Below are 22,924 nucleotides of genomic sequence, written 5' to 3'. Positions count from 1 at the left end.
GGAACTGGAGTATCTAAGGAGATTGCTTGTGAGACTTGCAGTTAGCCAGTGGGGTGAGACTGAAGTCCTCTTAGTCTGGCTGGTTTGGTTTGCCTTAGAGGTGGAAAAAACCCCAGCCTTGGGTTGTAACTGCCCTATTTGAGCAATTTGTCCTGAGTTGGCACTCTCAGTTGGGTTCCGCCAGAACCGCATTGTCACAGTGGCGTAGTCGTGCTTGGATCCACAGAACCAGGTCAATTAAGCTTTGGGTCAGAACCCCACGCTATCCAAATTTGAATTTTGGGATTGAGAGTTTTGTTGGTTAAAGAGCTGCTGCAATGGCTGAGCAAAGAGCATATGAGGGACTTGGGAAAAAAGCCCTGGAAAATTTGTGTTCAGAAAAGAGGATAAGCTTTAGAAAGAAAGCTACAAAGGAAGAATTGAGAAATCTGCTAATAGCCAGTGATCAGGGGGCAAGAGCACAGCCCTTACCTGAGGCTGCAGAAGATGCAGAAAAAATTAGGATGCAAAGGGTGACAAGTAAACTGCAATTTGAGCATGAACAGAAGCTAGCAGATCTTCGATTGCTGGAGAAGCACAAAATAGCAGAGTTAGAAAGAGAGAGAGAGAAAGAAGCTGATCAAAGAAAGAAGGAGGCTGATGAGAGAGAAGAGAGAGCTCGTAAGGGGCGTCTAGAGCTGCTCGCTGCGGAACAGGAGACTCACAAGATGGAACAGGAGACTCACAGGATGGAACAGGAGACGGCCAGACTTCAGCTCCAAGTAATGGAAGAGCGGAGAAAGTCATCCCCACCTGGTACTCCACTTCCCCCCCGCCATGAGAAAAACTGGGAAAGGATGTGTCCCATTTACAATGATACTGAGGATATAGAGGAGTTTTTGTCTACCTTTGAACGCCTCTGCAATCTGTACCAGATCCCTGAGGGTCAGCGAATGCCTGTCCTGCTAACCAGACTGACTGGAAAAGCCAGGGAGGTGTTTAATGACTTGGGGGAACAAGAAGCATTAAATTATGAGCGGTTTAAGGATTCTGTGTTAAGGCGATTCAAGGTTACTCCTGAATCTTACAGAGTTAAGTTTAGAGAGTTTAAAATGTCTAAGGATTGTACTTTTGTAGAATGTGCTCATAAGCTGATGGGTTTTGTTAAAAAGTGGGTTATGGGAGCCAAGGTTCATGGGAGTTTTGAAAAACTGCTGGATTTAATAACTTTGGAACAGTTCTTAGACATTGTGCCTGACAATGTGAGAGCAGCTGTGTGTGACAGGGACCCTGAGTCAGTCCTACGGGCGGCAGAGATTGCAGATGCCCATACCCAAAACAGGGCTCGAGAAGGGTGTAAAACCCCGGGGAAAACTGATCACCATTCTCCCCAGTTCAAGAGGAGGGAAGGATTTAAAAATAAACCTGACTCTTCTAAAGGAGTTCAAGGGGGCCCGGAGGGTAGGAACTCACATCCCCAGCAGGTTACATGCTATCGCTGTGGTATGCTGGGCCACATGAGACCAGACTGCCCGACACTGAAGGGCAGCCCAAAACCAGCAACCCCAAATGCCACGGCCAATGCTAACCCTGTTGTTGTAAACTCACAGGCAAACCACACAGAGCCCAGCATTGGTGCCCTGTGTGCAAATGCTGTTTCTGTGGTCTCTGAAGGATTTGACCTTAAAACTCACATTAAAGCTAAATATGGGGGAAATAATGCAGAGTTTATTAGCAGTGCAGAAGTGAATGGAGTGAGGTGTATGGCATGGAGGGACACCGCAGCAGATATTACTCTGGTTAAAGCAAGTCTTGTCAGGAAGGAAGATTATTTGCCAGGTGAAGATGTAACTGTTGTAGCCTTATCTAAGTATTTTGTCAGGGTGCCTTTGGCTAAAATCCACCTGAAATGGAAGGGATTGGAGGGCACCATGGTTGTGGGAGTAAAAGACATAATCCCTAAGGATATTATGATTGGAAATGATATTAAAGCTATGGTCAGTCAAGTTAATACAAACCAGGCACAAGAGAGGATTGATCCTAAGGTTGTGCCTATGGAGGGTTTCTCCAAAAGTTTGTCTTTGGAAAGTAGCTGTTTGGCTGTGAATGAAGTTTCTGAATGTCTATCTAATGTCTCAGAAGTAAATCTGGAATTAGATCAAGCGAAGGGAGAGGAGAACAAGGAGATTTTGGATGAGCCTAGGCAGTCTTGTGAGCTGATGGCTTTATCTAGTCAGCAGTTTGGGAAGGCAAGGAGAGTGGAAGATGAGTGTCCCTATACCTTATCTGTTTCCTGTGCGAAGAATAGCGACAGTGAAGGAAATGTGCCTGTGTCTGTCAGGGGTATTGACTTGCCTATGGAGGAAGCTACCCCAGTCTCCAAGCAGTTGTCTGTGAACAGCCCGGTGTGCTGGGACAAGGGAAATGAAATCCCAAACAGTATGTCTAGTAAAGGAAAATGCGTCTCCAACTCTTTTTTGTCTGTGGAGCAGACAGAAGGTGCCTTTCGGCCTGTGATGGTTGAGAGTAATTTAGTTGTCTCAGAGTTGGTTCTGGATTCAACTAAAGCCCAGGAAGGGAATGGTCCTAAGTTTGCATCTGCTGGGGAGAATGGCCCCGTAACTAGGTTGCATCCAGTTAGTGGCTTAGCAAAATCCCAGAGACCAAACAATTCTGGTGCTTGTATTTTGCCTGTTGCTCATGTGTGGTTGGAGAAGGGGGTAACAACTCTGTCTGATCAGGGTGATACCCTAGCCAGGGCACAAGGAGAGCAGAAAGGTAATTTGGTTGTGTTACCTACGGACAGTTTAACAACTTGTAGCAAAAAGGAAAAAATTCCTAAGCTTGTGTGTGGCAAAGAGAAGGGAAGTATTTCTAACCTTTTATCTAGGAAGTCTATGGGTTCGCCTGAAAGGGGATTGTGTAGAGATCTGCCTGATGGGCCAAAGGTGATCCTGAATGTAAGTAAGACCCAGACAGAGTCTGTTGTTGCTCAGGAAAGTGTGCCTTTAGAGCAAGCCCTAAGTGAAGAGGGTAAGGGCAGAATTTCTGTGAGGGGTGAATTGCTGCTTAGAAAAGCTCCTGGAGAAAGGAATCCTCATGGTACTCGGTGCAAGCAGTTCCCTGCAATTGCAGGGTGTGAGAGTGATTTAATCAAGGAAGTTTCAGTTCCTAGCAGCCAAAAATTGTCTGTTGTGAAGGGATCCACTAACTTTCCTTGTAAAAGATCCAGTGTGGGTAGCTTTGAGAAGGTCTCAGAGGAAGTAAAAGTTGTTAAGGAATTGAGGCATCCCTATAACCAAGTGGCTGTGTGGGGCCAACTTGTTGGGGAGACAATGGTGTTGGAACAGGAATGTCTCCTTTCTGATTCTTTAAATGAGCAGTTTGTGCTTCAGGGTTTGAGGACAGATTTGGTTACTGATGTGTCAGAGCAGAGCAGTTTTATGGCTAAATGCTTGAGGATGCGGGGGAGAGGAAGCAAACTCTCACCCGCAGACTCTTTGGATTTGTGTGGTATCTCTTTAAGACAGAGTCCAGCCTTGGAGATGATAGCAGTTACGAATATGAAAACTGGTGGACTGGCTCTGGTCTGGGGTAGTGCAAATTACTTGCCTGGCTGGGAAAGGAAGGACTTGCTAATAGCTGTTAGCAAAGAGGGCCCACCCCATCAGCCAGTGAATTCTGTTAAGCAAGAGAAATCAGGGTTTGATCCTGCAGGACAAGGAGGAAAGAGAAAACTGAATTTTGCAAAGGGAAGCCACAGGTTAACCCTAAAATGCCCAAACTCCAATGGTATTGAGCCAAAGGTGTGGCATGACAAACATGACTGTAGATGGACACTTGCAATGAACTTGTTGTTATTGCTAAATTTTGTAATTAATGTGTTGCTATTGCCACAAACTGTAAAAATATACAATGTGCCTAATCTTTTGGAGAATCCCTTGAACATGTTAAAAGGAATACATGAGAACACACGTTATGTTGAAAGGCCTTGTTACACTGGGGTTTCACAGGCAATGCATATAAACAATATGGGAACTTTTCACAGGGGAAAGGACATTCCAGACCTAATGTGATGTATGAAAAGGAAGACTGAGGCACACTACCATATTGCTTTCATGGCTAAATGCCAAGATTCCTGGACTATGAAGAACATTAATATCTGCATTTATTCGATGTTAATTGGGTTCCAAACATTGGCCCGAGCTTGTATGGATAAAGTAGCAGTTTTCTTTAGCTCTTGGCAAGATCACATGGCACACACAGGAACCATGCTGCCAGAGCAGATCCAATCCACTATTGTTCTAACTAAGTGTTACCTTGAGTTTGTAAAGAGGTTCAATCATGTGGTTGAACATGATTTTGATAAACCATTTCTGTTATACACTGGTATGGCTTCTAACCCAATACTAGCTGTAGTGAGACAGAACCCAGGATGGGGAGCTCTTGGGATGCAGTCAGTGATGTTTGTGTCATCCCTTCCTGCATCAATTTTGCGTTGGGGGTGTGACGTTATTGACATAAACTGGGACCATGTAGATCATTGTTGCAACCAAGGTCCTGTAGTGGCACCCAAATCTTGTATAAAGGGGGTCAAATGGGGTGTCTAGGACAAGGTTATGGTTTACTGGTTATGATTATGCTGTCTATATGTGTGTATCAGTTTTGTAGTCGAAGTTATGAATATTGGCTCTATACTGTCTGTATGGCAAACTTATGCTATGCTTCTGGGTGACATCCCAGACAAGCTGAGATTAGCTCTGCCTAGCCTGCTTGATGGCCCATTAAGGACCATCAGCTATACAATGGACCCATTGAGAGAAGGCAGATACGCCTTGTACCTCAGCAAAGTATGCAGGGACTGGCCCATGTGACTCCAGACTCCATGTTGCTGTAATTTTCCGCAGTAAGATCAAAGAGGTGTTCTTACACCTGGAAAAGACTATATAAGGCTGATGCCTGATCTCCATCTGGTCTTCAATCCTGCTTCTTACCTCTGGAGGAACTTTGCTACAAGCTGAAGCTTTGAACAAAGGACTGAGGACCCATCCCAGCGGGGGATGTATTCCAGAGACTTGATTTGAACCTGCAGTTTATTCCATCGCTGCTGCAAGCCTGAACCAAGAACTTTGCCATTACTGTATGTAATTGATTCCATTTAACCAATTCTAACTCTCATCTCTATCTTTTTCCTTTTATGAATAAACCTTTAGATTTTAGATTCTAAAGGATTGGCAACAGCGTGATTTGTGGGTAAGATCTGATTTATATATTGACCTGGGTCTGGGGCTTGGTCCTTTGGGATCAGGAGAACCTTTTTCTTTTACTGGGGTATTGGTTTTCATAACCATTTGTCCCTATAACGAGTGGTACTGGTGGTAATACTGGGAACTGGAGTATCTAAGGAGATTGCTTGTGAGACTTGCAGTTAGCCAGTGGGGTGAGACTGAAGTCCTCTTAGTCTGGCTGGTTTGGTTTGCCTTAGAGGTGGAAAAAACCCCAGCCTTGGGTTGTAACTGCCCTATTTGAGCAATTTGTCCTGAGTTGGCACTCTCAGTTGGGTTCCGCCAGAACCGCATTGTCACAGAAGCAAAAGTGGATGGGAACCTGGGAGCAGTGACTATGAGATGGTCGAGTTCAGGATCCTGACACAAGGAAGAAAGGAGAGCAGCAGAATACAGACCCTGAACTTCAGAAAAGCAGACTTTGACTCCTTCAGGGAACTAATGGGCAAGGTCCCCTGGGAGACTAACATGAAGGGGAAAGGAATCCAGGAGAGCTGGCTACATTTTAAAGAATCCTTATTGAGGTTGCAGGAGCAAACCATCCCGATGTGCAGAAAGAATAGCAAATATGGCAGGCGACCAACTTGGCTTAACAGTGAAATCCTTGCTGATCTTAAACACAAAAAAGAAGCTTACAAGAAGTGGAAGATTGGACAAATGACCAGGGAGGAGTATAAAAATATTGCTCAGGCATGCAGGAGTGAAATCAGGAAGGCCAAATCACACTTGGAGTTGCAGATAGCAAGGGATGTTAAGAGTAACAAGAAGGGTTACTTTTACAGCTATGTTAGCAACAAGAAGAAGGTCAAGGAAAGTGTGGGCCCCTTACTGAATGGGGAGGCAACCTAGTGACAGAGGATGTGGAAAAAGCTAATGTACTCAATACTTTTTTTGCCTCTGTTTTCACGAACAAGGTCAGCTCCCAGACTACTGCACCAGGCAGCACTGTATAGGGAGGAGGTGATCAGCCCTCTGTGGAGAAAGAATTGGTTCAGGACTATTTATAAAAGCTGGACGAGCACAAGTCCATGGGGCCGGATGCACCGCATCCGAGGATGTTAAATCAGTTGGCTGATGTGATTGCAGAGCCATTGGCCATGATCTTTGAAAAATCATGGCAATCAGGGGAGGTCCCGGATGATTGGAAAAAAGCTAATGTAGTGCCCATCTTTAAAAAAGGGAAGAAGGAAGATCCGGGGAACTACAGGCCAATCAGCCTCACCTCAGTCCCTGGAAAAATCATGGAGCAGGTCCCTCAAGGAGTTAATTCTGAAGCATTTGGAGGAGAGGAAAGTAATCAGGAACAGTAGCATGGATTCGCCAAGGGCAAGTCATGCCTGACTAACCTAATTGCCTTCTATGATGAGTTAACTGGCTCTGTGGATGAGGGGAAAGCAATGGACATGTTATTCTTTGACTTTAGGAAAGCTTTTGATACAGTCTCCCACAGTATTCTTGCCAGCAAGTTAAAGAAGTATGGGCTGGATGAATGGACTGTAAGGTGAATAGAAAGCTGGCTAGATCATCGGGCTCAACAGTGATCAATGGCTCCATGTCTAGTTAGCGGCCAGTATCAAGCGGAGTGCCCCAAGGGTCGGTCCTGGGGCCGGTTTTGTTCAACATCTTCATTAATGATCTGGAGGATGGCATGGATTGCACCCTCAGCAAGTTTGCAGATGACACTAAACTGGGAGGAGTGGTACATACGCTGGAGGTAGGAATAGGATACAGAGGGACCTTGACAAATTAGAGGATTGGGCCAAAGGAAATCTAATGAGGTTCAGCAAAGACAAGTGCAGAGTCCTGCACTTAGGACGGAAGAATCCCATGCACTGCTACAGACTAGGGACCGATTTCCTACGCAGCAGTTCTGGGAAAAGGACCTAGGGGTTACAGCGGATGAGAAACTGGATATGAGTCAACAGTGTGCCCTTGTTAGCTTTTTTGGCAACATCCTTTTGGGTTGTATAAGTAGGAGCATTGCCAGCAGATCGTGGGACATCATCATTCCCCTCTATTCGGCATTGGTGAGGCCTCATCTGGAGTACTGTGTCCATTTTGGGGCCCCACATTACAAGAAGAATGTGGAAAAATTGGACAGAGTCCAACGGAGGCCAACAAAAATGATAAGGGGGCTGGAGTACATGACTTATGAGGAGAGGCTAAGGGAACTGGGCTTATTTAGTCTGCAGAAGAGAAGAATGGGGGGGATTTGATAGCTGCTTTCAACTACCTGAAAGGGGGTTCCAAAGAGGATGGATCTAGACTGTTCTCAGTGGTAGCAGATGACCAAACAAGGAGTAATGGTCTCAAGTTGCAGTGGGGGAGGTCTTGTTTGGATATTAGGAAAAACTTTTTCACTAGTAGGGTGGTAAAGCACTGGAATGGGTTACCTGGGGAGCTGGTGGAATCTCCATCCTTAGAAGGTTTTTAAGGCCCTTCTTGACAAATCCCTGGCTGGGATGATTTAGTTGGTGTTGGTCCTTCTTTGAGCAGGGCATTGGATTAGATGACCTCCCAGGTCTCCTCAAACCCTAAATTTCTATGATTCTATGATCTTACAAAACTGGGTGACTGGGCAATAAAATGGTAGGTGAAATTCCGTGTGGATAAATGCAAAGTAATGCACATTTGAAAACATAATCCCAGTTTATACATATAAAGTGGTGGGATCTAAATTAGCTGTTACCACTCGAGAGATCTTGGAGTCATTGTGGATAGTTCTCTGAAAACATGCATTCAATGTGGAGTTTCAGAGGGGTAGCCATGTTAGTTTGTTTCTGCAAAAACAAAGGGGAGTCCCATGGCACCTTAAAGACTAACAAATTTATTTGGGCATAAGTTTTCGTGGGCTGGAACCCACTTTGTCAGATGCATACACGAAAGCTTAGTCTTAAGGTACCACAGGACTCCTCGTTTTTTCAATGCGCAGTGGCAATCAAACAAGCTAACAGAATGTTGAGAATCATTAGGAAAGTGATTGATAGTAAGACAGAAAATATCATATTGCCTCTATATAAATCCATGGTATGCCCACATCTTGAATACTGCATGCAGATGTAGTCATTCCATCAGAAAAAAGAAATATTGGAGTTGGAAAAAGTACAGAAAAGGGGAACAAAAATGGTTAGGGGTATGGAATGGCTGCTACATGAGGAGAGATTAATAAGACTGGAACTTTTCAGCTTGGAAAAGAGATGACGGGGGGGGGGGGGGGATATAATGAAAGTCTATAAAATCAAGACTAAGGCTTTGGTTTTTTTCCACAGAGGTTGCGGAAGTCATGGGATCTGTGACTTCCAGCAAACGCCATGACTTCAGAACACGGCGGCCGGAAGCTGTGCGGTCCCCCTGCCACCTGTAGCAGCCGGGAGCGGTGGGGCGGCCTCCGTGGGTTGTGGGGGAACCAACTGCTCCCAGTTGCTGTGGGTGGCAGGGGGACCCGGAGCTCTGAGTGGCCTGCAGTTGCCTAGCCCGTGGGTGGTGTGTGGGTCACGCAGCTGAGCTCCCCATTTTGCCATGGATATTTTTAGTAAAAGTCACGGATGGGTCACGGGCTTCCGTGAGCTTTTCTTCGTTGCCCAGGACCTGTCCAGGTCTTATACTACAAATATCCATGATAAAATCATAGTTTTAATCAAGACTGGTATGGAGAAAGTGAATACCGAAGTGTTATTTACCCCTTCGCATAACACAAGAACTAGGGGTCACCCAAATAAATTAATAGGCAGCAGGTCTAAAACAAACAAAAGGAAGTATTTCTTCACACAACACACAGTCAACCAGTGGAACTCCTTTCCAGAGGACGTTGTGAAGGTCAAGACTATAACAAGATTCAAAAAAGATCTAGCTAAGTTTATGGAGGATAGGTCCACCAATGGCTATTGGTCAGGATGGGCAGGGATGCTGTCCCTAGCCTCTGTTTGCCAGAAGCTGGGAATGGGCGACAGAGGATGGATCACTTGATGATTCCCTGTTCTGTTCATTCCCTCTGGGGCACTGGGCATTGGCCACTGTCAGAAGACAGGAGACTGGGCTAGATGCGCCTTTGGTCTGACCCAGTCTGGCTGTTCTTATGTTCTGAATAAATTACAGTAAATTCTGTGCACAGCCGGTGTCCTGGCTCCCACCTGTAGCTTGGACACATTCCCCTGCCCACCTTGCCTTCCCCAGCTTCAGCTCCTGCATCTCCTCTCCCCCAGTCCTCCTGCCCCACCCTCTCCCATAACACCCCCTTTCCTTTTCCCCACACCGCACTCCAGCCCTGCCCCTCCTCCTGGGCCCCCTCTCCTGCCTCACACTCCCCTGTACCCCCAGTACACTGTCCCCATATGCTCCCGTACTCCTCACATGCTCCAGCCCCCCTGTACCTCCCTACCCCTTCCTCTCCTCACTCCCCCTCCAGCCCTGCCTCCCTTTCTCCTTCTACCCCACCGTCTCTTTCTCCCCGGTCAGGCCGTTCTGTGAGCCCTTCCCCAGATCTCCCTCCCACAGGAGCCCTCCTAAGGGATGGCGCTGCCTCTCGCATATTGCCAGGGGCTCCTGGCAGGGTCTGGTTCGGTCTGACTCTCCCCTCCCCCAATCTCCCCCCTCAGGCCTGCACTCCAGGCGCATTTTGGACACTGTGGTGTCGGAGCCTGCCCCGGGGCTGCCCTGGTACAGCCGTGTTGTGTATGTGGACGATCAGCTCACCTATGTCTACACCAGTGGGACGAAGAGGGCGGAGCCCTACACACTGTGGATGGCGCAGAACGAGGGTTCGGAGTTCTGGGACGAGGTGACCTGGTGGGGACAGCGCTTCCACAAATGGTACAACGCGAGTCTGAACACCCTGAGTCAGCTCTACAACCGGACCGAGGGTGAGTGAAGGACACAACACGACCTAGGGATGCAGGGAAATGGGGTGGGGGTTGGGAGTGTGGTTGATGTAAACAGGGTGAAGGGACACCGGGATGTGTGTTGGGGATGGGGGGAGGGGACAGAGTCCGAAGGCGCATTTTCTCGCTGGAGTCAGTGTGAATGTGGGGGACAAAGGGATATGGGATGGGGGGAGGGGATGGAGGGTCCATGCGAAGGAGATTTTTTGACATCCTCCAAAGTGGGACTCTCAGATTGTCCCCTCCCCAAACAGCCCAGACTTCTGCTACCAGTCCCACTTGCAGCTGCCTCTGCTGCCCTTCGGGGGGCCCCCTCCCACCCCCGCCCTTTCCCAGACATATATTTCCCAGACAGAGTGGCAGAGGTGCAAAAGCCAGAAGTTCCCAGCAGACCCGGCTAGTCCGACCTCCTGGTGACGCAGGCCAGAGAATCGCACCCAGCGATTTCTGGACAGGGGGGTTTGTTCCTCTGGCTACAACAGTGACTCTGTCAGACCCTAGAGCTAGAACAGGGTTATGAGATGTCTTGTCTCAATTCCCAGATATCGAGTGATGGGGAACCCCAATATCGACAGCCCCAAGTGTTCAGACATCACGAGTCAGACCCCCAAAATCCTGAGTTTGGCTTAAGCGTTGTAAGTATTTTGGGAATAATACTGGAGCTTATTTTTATTTGCCCTCTGGTTTGAGCCCTTAGGGGACACATTTCTGGGGTTTTCCCTGCTGCTAGAAGGACTAGAAGTTACTGCTGTAAGAAAAGAGAGCTGAGACTTTCCCCTAATCCCATGAGTCCAGGAACTGGGGATTTATTAAAACCACCCACTATCATGAAACGCACAGTAAAGTCACAAGAGCAGGCAGTGCTGCATTCACCCCAGCCCTGGGGAGAAGCTGCTCACCAGTGAGCCTCCTTCATTGTTCACTTTGTCTTATTTCCAGAGTGAGTTTATCTCAGGTCAGACTCCGCAGAGTGTCATCAACTTTGGCTGGAGAGTTAGTGAGAGAATCAGCCCCTGCAACGTGCAGATTTCAGAGTAGCAGCCGTGTTAGTCTGTATCCGCAAAAAGAACAGGAGTACTTGTGGCACCTTAGAGACTAACAAATTTATTAGAGCATAAGCTTTCGTGGACTACAGCTAAATTTGTTAGTCTCTAAGGTGCCACAAGTACTCCTGTTCTTTTTGCAACGTGCAGAGACTCCCGGGCTGCCTTACTCCTGGCAGCACAAACCCAGCACGGAGCCCCCGGGGTCAGGCAGGTTCCCCTGCGCACTAACGATAGACGTGTACAGAGCCGTTCTTCCTGCTCAGTCCCTGATGTGGGGGGCTGTAGTCACCTGGCCAGGCCCCGATTGTGGTGTCTCACTTAGCACGGGAATGATCCATAAGCGTTCAGTGCCTGGCGCTGCTGAACTGTCCCTGGCAGGTGACGGTCTCTCTGACGTAATTGCTCCTCCCTTCCTGACAGGGGACTCGCAAGTGACAATCCCTGTTTTCCCCGTGTCAGTGGTACTGGCCTGTCACATTGGTGCTCACCCAGGAGTGTCCCCAGCCCCTTGTAGCACCTCCAATCCCTCCTGGCTCCCAGCACTGACAGCAGCAATGAGAACTAATTCCTGTCCTGCCCTGGACACCTGGGTTTCTGGTGGCCCTGCCCAGGACTAAGCGACAGCATGGAGGGTTGCCAAGTGTCTGCCCCCCAGCCCGCCCCCTCTGTAGCTAATTTAACCCTCTCCTGACTAGTCTCACCCATTGGTCCCCTGCTGCTGAGCCTGTCCAGCCTGATCTGTTCACACGGACACCAGCCTCCCCAGTGCTGAGAGAGAGGCTCTGCTCGCCTGTGCTGGGGAGCTGCTGTTCTGTTCCCACTGCCCCCTCCCCAAACCACTGTCCCTCCTGCCCTCCTCCCCCCATTTACCCCTCTTCCTCCCCCCGTCCTGGGGCTGCCAGATCGCCAGAGACTGTCCTGAGTCCTGCATCTTGACCACCAAGTGTTCTCTCTAGCTGTGTCTGCCTCCAACATGCACATGGGGGAATTCGGGGTCTGGTCCCTCTGAGACCTCATCGGTGCCCTGTCACGGAGTGTGGGGGAACTCAGGGCCCTGCACCCCCGGCTTCCTGCGATTCACCATGACTCTTAGTCAGCCAGTAAAGCAGAAGGTTTATTTAGATGACAGGGACACAGTCCAAGACAGGTCTTCCAGGCACAGACCACAGGATACCCCTCAGTTAGGTCCATCTTGGGGTCCTCAGGCACCCCAGCCCCCTTGGGAGGTCAGAGCCCTCTCTGCTTCCCAGCCACCTCACAAGCCAGCTTCCGAGACTCTCCTTCAGCGACCCCTCCCACAGCCTTTGTTCAGTTTCCCAGGCAAAGGTCTCACCTGGCCTCTAACCCCTTCCTGGGTTCTCATGTTACATGCTCAGGTATTCTCCGTTGGTCAGTCTCCCATCCCCCCATTGCAGACTATCCTAGCCACACTCCCCTGTCAGCAGTCACAGACCACATTAAGAACAGTCCCAGTTCGTCACATGCCCCACCCTGCTTATCCCTGTGGAGTGCAGCACGGAGGAGAAGAGGGGTGGGTGGGGAGGGCTGACCCACCCCACTCCTCTCGGGCACCTGGCTTGGGATCTCTGCGTGTCTGTGACCAGCCGCCCTGCATCTCTCCAGATTCTCAGTGGTTCTCTCAAAAAGAACAGGAGGACTTGTGGCACCTTAGAGACTAACAAATTTATTAGAGCATAAGCTTTCGTGGACTACAGCCCACTTCTTCCCTTTTCACCTCAGTTGTTTTCTCACTTTTTGACTTTAGTTGATTGGTATAAATCAGCAGTGTCCAATAGAAATTCGATGCTAGCCACACTGCTAGCCTCACTTGTGGTTTTGAATGTTTCTTATTAGCCACATTACAAAAAAGCCACATGCATTAGCCACAATTCAATAGCCTATTAGCCACCTGTGGCTAGTGGCGAACGTATTGGACACCACTGATATAAATAGTTAGTTGGACTCTTCTAGCAGAGTTTCTTCTGCTCCTGAAACTGGGCATGTCTCGGTCTCCGGGCTTCAAACCCGGTGCCTCCTGTAGCAAGCCCATGCCTTTGAGCGACCTGCACTCCAGCTGTCTAAAGTGCTTGGATGAGACTCCTATTGCGGATCGCTGTCAGCTCTTCCACCAGTTCAGTCCACATCTGAAAAAGGACAGGGAGGCCAGGCTGAAGTTGTGACGCGTTTGGTCACAGAGACTCCCCTTGAGACTGTCACTCCATGTCCTGGGATACCACTGAGAACAACCCTCCTACCCGAACAGGTTTCCCTCCACTCCCGTCTTGCTGAGTTAGACACACCAGTCACCTCCAGCACAGACACAGAGGTTGGGCCACAGAAACAGTTTCACTCAGCCCAGGGGCTTCTCAGTTAACAGGGACTTTCCCAGCACTCAGTATTCAACCTTTTAGGAGCCCAAACCCCAAATAAATCCCTTTTACTCTGTATAAAGCTTATACAGGATAAATTCCTAAATTGTCCACCCTCTATAACACTGATAGAGAGAGATGCACAACTGTTTGCTCCCCAGGTATTAATCACTTACTCTGGGTTTATTAATAAACAAAAGTGTTTTTATTAAGTATAGAAAATAGGATTTAAGTGATTTCAAGTAATAGACAGAACAAAGTAAGTAACAGAGCAAATTGAAACAAAACACTCAAGTCTAAGCCTAATACATTAAGAAACTGATTACAGGAAATATATCATCCTCAAAGATGTTCCAATAAGTTTACTTCACAGACTGGACTCTTTCCTAGTCTGGGCCCAATCCTTTCCCCTGGTACAGTCTTTGTTAGATCCAGCAGACATCTCATTTGATAAGCAGGGGTTTTCTCATGATTGGCACCCCCTTTTATAACCTTGGCACAAGGTGGGAATCTTTTCTCTTCTGGGTCCCTGCCCCTCTTGCTAAATGGAAAAGTACCAGATTTAAGATGGATTTCACTACCAGGTGACATGGTCAAGTCTCCATTCCTCCTTGGTTGGCCCCCATGTACACAGGAAGGCTTTCAGGTAAATAAATCATTTACCATCAATTGCCCTAATCAATAGGAGCCATCAAGTTCCCAATGCCCCATTGACGGCCCTCACCTGGTGTGACTACAACAGTGATACAAGTTTCATATTTCCCCAATTCCAGACATAGAAATAATACATGAAAACAAATAGGATGAACACACTCAGTAGATTACAAGCTTTCTAATGACATCATACAAGAGACGTTTTGCATAAAGCATATTCCAGTTACATCATATTCACATTCATAATCATATTTCCATAAAGTATGTGGAGTGCAACGTCACGATCCTTAATCCTGAGTGCGAAAGTGGGTCTCTGACCCATTCTAGACCTGCAACATCTCAAAGACTGAAGTTGTGCATTGTCTCCATCATTCCTTCCCTGGATGTAGGGGACTGGGACGCCACCCTCGATTTGAAAGATGCCTATTTCCACACCTCTATTTTCCGAGGCCACAGAAGGTTTCTTGGGATTGTTGTGAACCAGACTCATTGCCAGTTTACCATCCTCCCGTTCAGCCTGTCAGCAGCCTAATGGGTCTTTATGAAATGCTGGTAATAGTGGCAGCCTTCCTGAGAAGGTGAGGGGTGCATGTGTATCTGTACCTCAGTGACTGGCTGGTCAATGACCAGTCCAATCTCAGGTGAAAGCCAGCATCCACCTCGTCCAAACAACCTGGGCCTGCTGATAAACGAGCAGAAGCCAACACTCCTCGCGGCTCAGAGGATAGTGTTTATCGGAGCGTTGCTCAATTCTACCCAGGCCAGGGCCTTCCTCCCAGGAGCCCACTCAGGCTGTTGGGTCACATGGGTCGCGTGCCTATACGAGGTGTGGTATGCGAGGTTGCACCTCAGACCCCTACAGGCTTGGCTGGCCTCAGTGTACCAGCCAAACAGCCATCATTTGGACTCGGTGCTCACAGTGCCTGCCCATCTTTGGCACCTCACGACACAAGGTCAGTGGTCCCGGCAGCAACTCTTGCTATGGATAAACGTCAGAGAGCTCAGAGCGGTTGGCCTAGCATGTCAGGTGTTGTTACCCACCATCGCAAGCAAGGTGGTGCAAGTTCTTACAGACAATATGGCAGCCATGTTTTACATCAACAGGCAGAGAGCGGCCCGCTCTTCTCCCCACTGTGTCAGGAGGCCATTTGCTTGTGGGAGTTCTTCATAAAGCACTCAATCCACCTCAAAGCTTCTCCCCTTTCGGGAGCCCAGAACAAGCTGGCAACTCAGATCTTCTCACCATGAATAGTCCCTATGCCCCAACATAGCAAGGACCATTTTCCAGTGGTGGGTACTCCCCTCGTAGACCTGTTCACGACCAGACAGAACAGGAAATGTCAGCCGTTCTGCTGTCTGCGTGACTGCAACCCGGCTCACTCACAGATGTCGTCTACTCCCTTGGAGAAATCACCTGTTCTGCGCCTTTCCCCTCCCCCCCAATTCCTTTTGTGCACAAGATCTTGCTGAAGATCAAGAGCGAAGGTTATTCTCATAGCCTCAACCTGGCCACATCAGCACTAGTTTGGCTTATTTCTAGACCTGTCAGTAGCAACTCCAATGCCGCTCCCTCCCCTTCTGGACCTGGTCTCGCAAGTTCGCGGCCAAATGCTCCATCTGCCTGACGGGTCCATGTTTAAACCTGCAGAACTGGCCTGTTCGGAGCAGGTCTGCTAGGTTTTGCTAGGCAGTAGGAATCCAATTACCAGAGTTACTTACCTTGCCAAGTGGAAGCGTTTCTCCATTTGGTCTACCCTGCAAGGCCTCTCACCGGGGTGCCAGAATCTCCCTATGAGTGTGGGGGGGCTACCGGTGCTGAAACTGTGACTCCGCCTCTTCCCCAATTCCCGTCCCCCCCACTTCACTTCTTCTCAGGCTCTGCCCACGCCTCCCCTTCCCCTCCCCCCGCTCTCACCTGCTGCTAAAGTGGCAGGGCCATGGCCCCTTGGTCCCCCTGTTCTGGCACCCCTGCCTCCTCACCCACTGAGTCATCTTTCAGATGAAGCAGATACTCCAGAACCGTCTGGGAACAGCCAGGTCTAGCGATTTCATCCGTTAAGGTACACCTAGGAGCGATCTCCGCATTCTACCCCTGCTGGGTGGTCAGTCAGGTTTTTCACATGAAATGTCCATTCCCTTCCTCGAGGGCTTTGAAAGGCTGTACCCACAAATCTGGGAACCCATCTGTGATAAATGAGTGGGGGTAGCACCCCAACCATTCAGTAGCTATAGAATCCTCCTTAGCAGCTGTACCCTAACTGCCTTACCTGTAAAGAGTTAAGAGGTAAGCTTAAAATGAGTTGGCACCTGACCAGGGGAACCAGTAAGGAAGCTGTACCCTCTCAAAGTGGGGAAAAGTGCTGGGTGTGTGGGTCTTTTGTTCTCTTGGCTGCAGAGGGACAGGGCAGTACTTATGCCGTAAAAAGCTCTGGGCCAGGTATGAAAAATCATCAGGATCATACCTAGAAACTACTCATTTGGAACCACCGATATGGAAGTTGTCAGGGTTCCCTCCCCACTCTAAACTCTAGGGTAAAGACGTGGGACCCGCATGAAGAGCTCCTAAGCTTTTTCTACCAGCTTAGGTTAAAACCCCCAAGGTACAAAATTCCCTGCACCCTGAGAAATGCTTCTCTCACGGCCACCATCAAGTGTTTTAAACAGGAATCCGGGAAAGGAACCACTTGAAGTTCCCCTTCCCCCCCAAAATACCCTCTCAAGTCTGTACACCCCCTTTCCTGGGAAGCTTGAGAATAATCTCCTAACCAATTGGTTACACCGTGATCTAAAAACCCACTCCCGGGGTTTTAAAACCATAGAAAACAGTCAGGTTCTTAAAAGAAGGATTTTATTAAAACAAAGAAGGTAAAATCATCTCTGTAAAATCAGGATGGTAACTATTTTACAGGGTACTCAATTTCCAAACTCAGAGGGATTCCCCCTCTGGACAAAACCTTAAAGTTACAGAAAAAACAGGAATAACCCTTCCCTCTAACACAGGGAAAGCTCACCAAGCAAAACAAACAGAAACCTACTCTCAATGCTGACTAAACTTACTTTAGAAAAGTGAGGTTTGGTGAGAAGATGACTGGTTGAGGAGATTGATTTTCTGCAGGGACTGCTTGTCTCCCAAGATCACTCTGACTCAGACAAAGAGCCACACACAAAGTTTTCCCCCCTCCAAGATTTGAAAGTATCTTGTCCCCTTATTGGTCAGATGCCAGCCAGGTCAGGTGTCAGTCTGGCTACCTGAATTTCTTAACCCTTTACTGGTAAGAGGATTTTATAGCACTGCATCAGACCCTCTTCCCCCTCCCTTTATATTTATGACAGAAGTAGAACAAGAAATGTTCAGGTAGACACGATTAGGCCGATCTCTTTTTATGGCTTGTGGATTCCTGTGTGCTAATCCCACGTGGTTTTGTTTTGTTGTAACCTTTAAACTGGATCCCAAGAAAGCTACTCTTGGTGATTAATCCTTGCAGTTGCTCTTTTAAGATCTAGCAATAACCTAAGTTTTCCAAGGGTGTTTTCTTTCTTTTTTTTTAAATAACATTTCCTTTTTGTAAGAACATGACTGGATTTTTGTGTCTTATGAGGTAAAGAGGTTGTGCATATATTAATCAGCCAATACAACCGCTGGGTTCTCCTTTTCTTTTGTTTCCTTTCTTGGCTTTCCCAAAGAAGGGGTGGAAAAGCCGAGGGGCCCCAGAAAATCTTCCCAAGAGAGTTCTTCTGGATTGGCAAAAGGCAGATTTTCACTTGGGTGGTGGCAGCATTACCAGGCTGGAGTGGCCAGTATTAATTTTTCGAGTCCTTGCACGCTCCCACCTTCTGCACTCGAAATGCCAGAGTGGGGAATCAGCCTTGACAACATCCCCCTGAGGGACTTAAACCTGGTCATGTCAGGGCTCACGGGGCCTCCCTTTGAGCCTCTAGCATTGTGCCCTCTGTTGGACCTTTCCTAGAAGGTCGCCTTTCTGGTAGCAATTACCTCAGTCAGGAGGGGCTCGGAGATTAGAGCTCTTATGTCAAAACCTCCATATACAGTGTTCTTTAACGACAAGGCAGTGGCGTAGCCAGGTTAAGAACACGGGGAGTGGAGCTAAAAAAAGGCACCGGGAGCAAAAAGTGTCGGGAGAAAAAAAGGCGCTGGGAGCAAAAAAAAAATGATCCACTAAGTAAGTAGAGCAGGAGCAAAAGGCGTCGAGCACAAAAAAGGCACAGCTTCTGCTCAGTGGGGGAGTGGCCGCTCCCCCTGCTCCCCCCCAACCCGGCTACGCTACTGCGACAAGGTACAACGTTGCCCCCACCCCGTGTTCCTCCCAAAGGTAATCTTGGAGTTTCATAGTAATCAGGGTATTTTCCTGCCCATTCCCTTCCTCAACTCGCACAAGAATAGGGAGGAATGACATCTCCACCCTCTGGATGTTAGGTAGGTGTCCTAAGCTGATCCATAAATCCACACTGCTCTGATAGGATGAAAACCCTACCCCTTTTGGCTCAGAGAATTTCATTGTGGATTACATTGTGCATTCACATGTGCTACGAGCAGGCAGGTGTCCCACCACCTGCCTTCCTTGCGGCCCATTCTGTGAGAGCACAAGCTTGCTCAGTGGCGTTCATGGCCCAGGCCTGATCCAGGACATTTGCAGAGCAGCGACCTGGGCCTCAATACATACTTTTTCTTCCAACTACGCCATTACCCACCAAGTGAGAGATGACACTGGGTTTGGCTGGGCAGTGTTGTAATCCATGTGTCCATGAACTCCGAGCCCACCTCTTACGGTATTGTTTGGGAGTCCCCGAACATGGAAGGGACATGTGCAAACAGTTGAAGAAGAAAAAATGGTTACTAACCTTTCTGTAGCTGTTGTTACTTTTAATGTTTTCCACAAGTGATTAGTGATTTTTGGGTGTCTGATGTTCAGAGGCTGGGTGCTCCCACTTTCTGATCAGGCCCCTTTAAAGGGTCTCAGTTAGGCACCCAAAATCACTAGTCATTGCTGAAAATCTTGGCATTTACCTCGATGTATCTAATGCAGGGTGAGGGAGGGGTGAAAATATTTGGGACCCTGTGAGAGTTATTTTTGTGCCCCAACATTCTACCCAGTTTGCCAAGCTAGGGGTCTGATCCTTTCCCCACGTTTCAGTCTTCCTCGTGATCCCCACACTGTTCTCTGTTCACCACAGCCTCTCTCCTGCTCCCCTAAATTCTCCTTCCTGTCCCCATCCCCCTTCCCTCCCCCCAGTCTCCCTCCCTGCCTCCTATCAGCCCAGGGGTGGCTCCATTAACTGAGTCTGCTCTTGGTTGTGTGCGAGATGGGGGCCGTTGTTGTGAAGATTAGCCTGGCTGTAGGAAAATGGTGGCTAGCTGAACTAAGGGCCGTCAGTGGCCTGATCCTCACAGGGAATCACCTTGAGACAGTGGCCATGTGAAAAAGAGGCCAAGCATATGAAGTTGGTTCTTTGCCATTCCTAGACTGAGGTGGGGGCACGGAGAAGATGGGGCAGGGAAACAGAGTGACCCTGGGCATTCTGTGAGGTCATTAAACCAGAGCAGAGGTTAGTGTGGGGGACAGACCTGTACCCCCTCCTCACAGGGGAATGGGGGTACTGTCAATGATGGAGGTGGGGGACCAAGTGATCCTGAGGACCCTGCAAAAGTAATACAACCAGAGCAGAAGAGAGTTGGGTACAGACACCCTGAACTCCCTCTCTTCTCCAGATTGACCCTGACTACGAGAACTGTGGGGATCCTCAGAGAGCAGAAGAGAGTTGGAGGGGATAGATCCCTGCAATATCTGGAGTACTCCCTTTGGGATTGTGCCACCCTGCTCCTCCTGCAGGGAACATACAAGAACAAGCAGCAGTGAGGTTTTCCTTGAAGGTTGTGAGCTCTCTGCAGTGGGGGCTCTTTAGTGTACAAGACCCAACAGATGGAGAGGGTGCCCCCTGTGGGTTTGGGTTCCCTCCTGAAAGGAGCTGGGAGGGTGTAGGACCCAACAGCATAAGTGGGAGCCGCATTTCTCAGGGGAGGGAGGGCCCAGTAGCAAGAAGAAGAACCACTGGGCTACCTGCAGTGGGCTCTTGGTGAGATTTTCAGAGAGAGACTGCTTCTGACCCTCAGCTGTGTTTCAGGGTTTCACATCATCCAGACGATATACGGCTGTGATCTCCGGGAAGACAACAGCATTCAGGGGTTTTACCAGGATTCATATGACGGACGAGACTTTCTTACCTTCGATAAGGAGACCATGACTTGGGTAGCAGCAGATATTGGGGCTCAGATCACCAAGAGGAGATGGGAGGCTGAAGTAAATGACAACCAGCAGTGGAAACGCTACGTGGAGGGGAATTGTATTTCCTGGCTAAGGAGTGCTCTAGAGTACGGGAAGGAGACTCTACAGAGGAAAGGTAAGGCGGGGGACAAGCCCCACCTAGGGGGACACTACTGGCTACATCTCCATTCCCCAGTTCCAAACTGGAGCAGGTGGGTAGGGGGATATTCAGCGAACCTTGCACCAGGGATAGGTGGGGAAACAACCCCTTCCCCATCAGTTCTGCTGGAAAAAAGGATAAGAAATTGAAAATGTTAAAAGCAGTTCACTGTAGAGAAGCTGCATCTCCAGAGCCACTTGACCAAATGAGCGCAACTTCACATCACAAATTCTACCTCTTCCTCTGATGTGACACAGCTGTTATCAAGGCAATCTGCCTGTGCTTGTGCATGTTAGAGCACTTTGCTTAATTATGGAAGTGCCACTTCTATGGACACCAGCTTCATTCACCATGTAATTCTTCCCCATTCACTGTCTGTACCATCATATTTCTTGTGTTGCCCCCAGCCCGTGTTCCATCAATGATGGTAGCTTTGTCCTTGTTGCCAAACTTCTCCTACAGTCATTTATGTGCTTCCTTCCATGCCATTCCCTACATGTGGAATTGCCCTCCCCATACTAACCTGGAAGAAGGCTCCCCTTGTCCTTAAAGTTTTCCCCCTCAAGACCTACCTTTGCTGCAACACTTTCATACTTACTTTTTGATTCTTTTATCAATAAGACACCAGATAATCACACTCAAATTTATTACCAAAGCTTTTTAGTTAAAGATTAATCACAAACATAGAAGGGAAGAGGTTAAATGCTTTAACACTCCAACTCAGGAGGACAGTCTGCTTCAAAATGTTAACTCACTATTACCCGTTTATGTACCTTGTCTGTTACCATATACACACATTTCCCAGATTAGTTAGCATCATTACACACCCTGATCTTTCCCTTCCCAAACAGTTTGCACTTGCTGTTCAAGGTTACTTGAAATTTCTACCCAGTTTTTTGCAACAATTATACTAGTTGCTTATTTCCCTCACAAACCTCAGCAGAACATTATCTTGTCCTTTGCCATCTTTACAAATGCCAACAAGAAAAATCCATACACAGCATTGTAATGTGTATTTCAGTGCCAGGGGGCTGGGAAACTGATTTTTCAACATTAGCATAATTCCTTTTGAAATCCATAATATTGGGGTAAATAGATTTGGTAACAACCTACAAGAAATTAGCCAATTCAAATTAGCTCGTTTGAGGGGCAATTTAGCACTGTGTGTCACTTTTTGTTTAATGGGCCCTTTCCATCTCTAATTGGTCAGTTTATTCAATCCAGTTTTTGCTCCCTGGCCAGGGCAAGATTCTTCACTCTTTGAAATCCAGGGACTGAGAGGAGATGGGTACAAACCTAGCATGTGATTGACACCTGTATCTGGAGTTTAGTGAAACCTGTCAAGGTATTTGTGTCTCTGTGGTTTGGAGCAGAGGCCAGGTCAGGGACCTGGATTCAGGATTCACCGTTGCTGATGCTGTGAATTCGGCACAGAAATCCTCTAACATGGTGGTTCTCTCTCATCAGAGGGATTCTGTCTCATGGACTCTCATCCTCCCCCACTGCTCAGGTCTCAGAATTTCATGCTGCAAAGCTCTAGAAAATGCTGCCTGGATTAGAGCTTGAAAACACCTAACTTGAGTTTCTTCTTTTTCCCAGTGTGCCCAACAGCTAGAGTGAGCGACAGGTCATCTCGTGACGGCCTCACCACCCTCTCCTGTAAGGTCAGTGGATTCTACCCCCGCGACATCACCGTGACCTGGCTGAAAAATGGGGAGAGCAGACAGCAGGAGACCTACTCTGAAGGCATCCTACCCAATGGGGATGGGACCTACCAGACCTGGGTGACAATGTAGATTGATCCCAAGATCAAAGCCCATTATTCATGTCACGTGGAGCATGAAAGCCTGTTAGAGCCACTCTCTGTCTCCTGGGGTAAGGAGTTTGTGTGTTTGCCTGTTTTCCTAGTGGGAGAGGGGGAATCCATTAAACTCAACCCCTGAAAAATTCTCATTCGGATTTATAGGCTGAAGCTGGACTTTCTCAGGGTCTGTGAGGCCCTGTCCTCTTTGGCTCTGTCCCCCTGCAGTCAAGTTCTTGTGCTAGAGTTGGGACCCACAGTGCCTGGGGCTCATGTCTTGCTCTCCAGTTTGCTGCCTCTGGGGCTGTTGGATACATCTCAGCAATACAGTGTCTCTGAAGGGAGAAGATTAACAACGAGACATTAAGGCCTGAAGGGACCATTCTAATCATCTGATCTGAGCTCCTGCCTAGTCCAGGGCAGGGGGGAATCACAGTCTGGTCATCTGTGGGCAAACTAGCGCTGATCCTTC

At 48.3% G+C, this 22,924-nt stretch overlaps 1 pseudogene; it reads left to right on the top strand.

Moving 5' to 3' along the window:
- The window catches only part of LOC135978093 (class I histocompatibility antigen, F10 alpha chain-like), a 46,317-nt pseudogene that overhangs the window by 9,057 nt on the left and 14,336 nt on the right, over positions 1 to 22,924 (top strand).

This window comes from Chrysemys picta, unplaced genomic scaffold (assembly GCF_011386835.1).
Source record: "Chrysemys picta bellii isolate R12L10 unplaced genomic scaffold, ASM1138683v2 scaf114, whole genome shotgun sequence".
Classification (NCBI taxonomy): Eukaryota; Metazoa; Chordata; order Testudines; family Emydidae; genus Chrysemys; species Chrysemys picta.
Note: the sequence above shows the minus strand (reverse complement) of the source record. Positions and strands in the feature narration are given on the sequence as shown.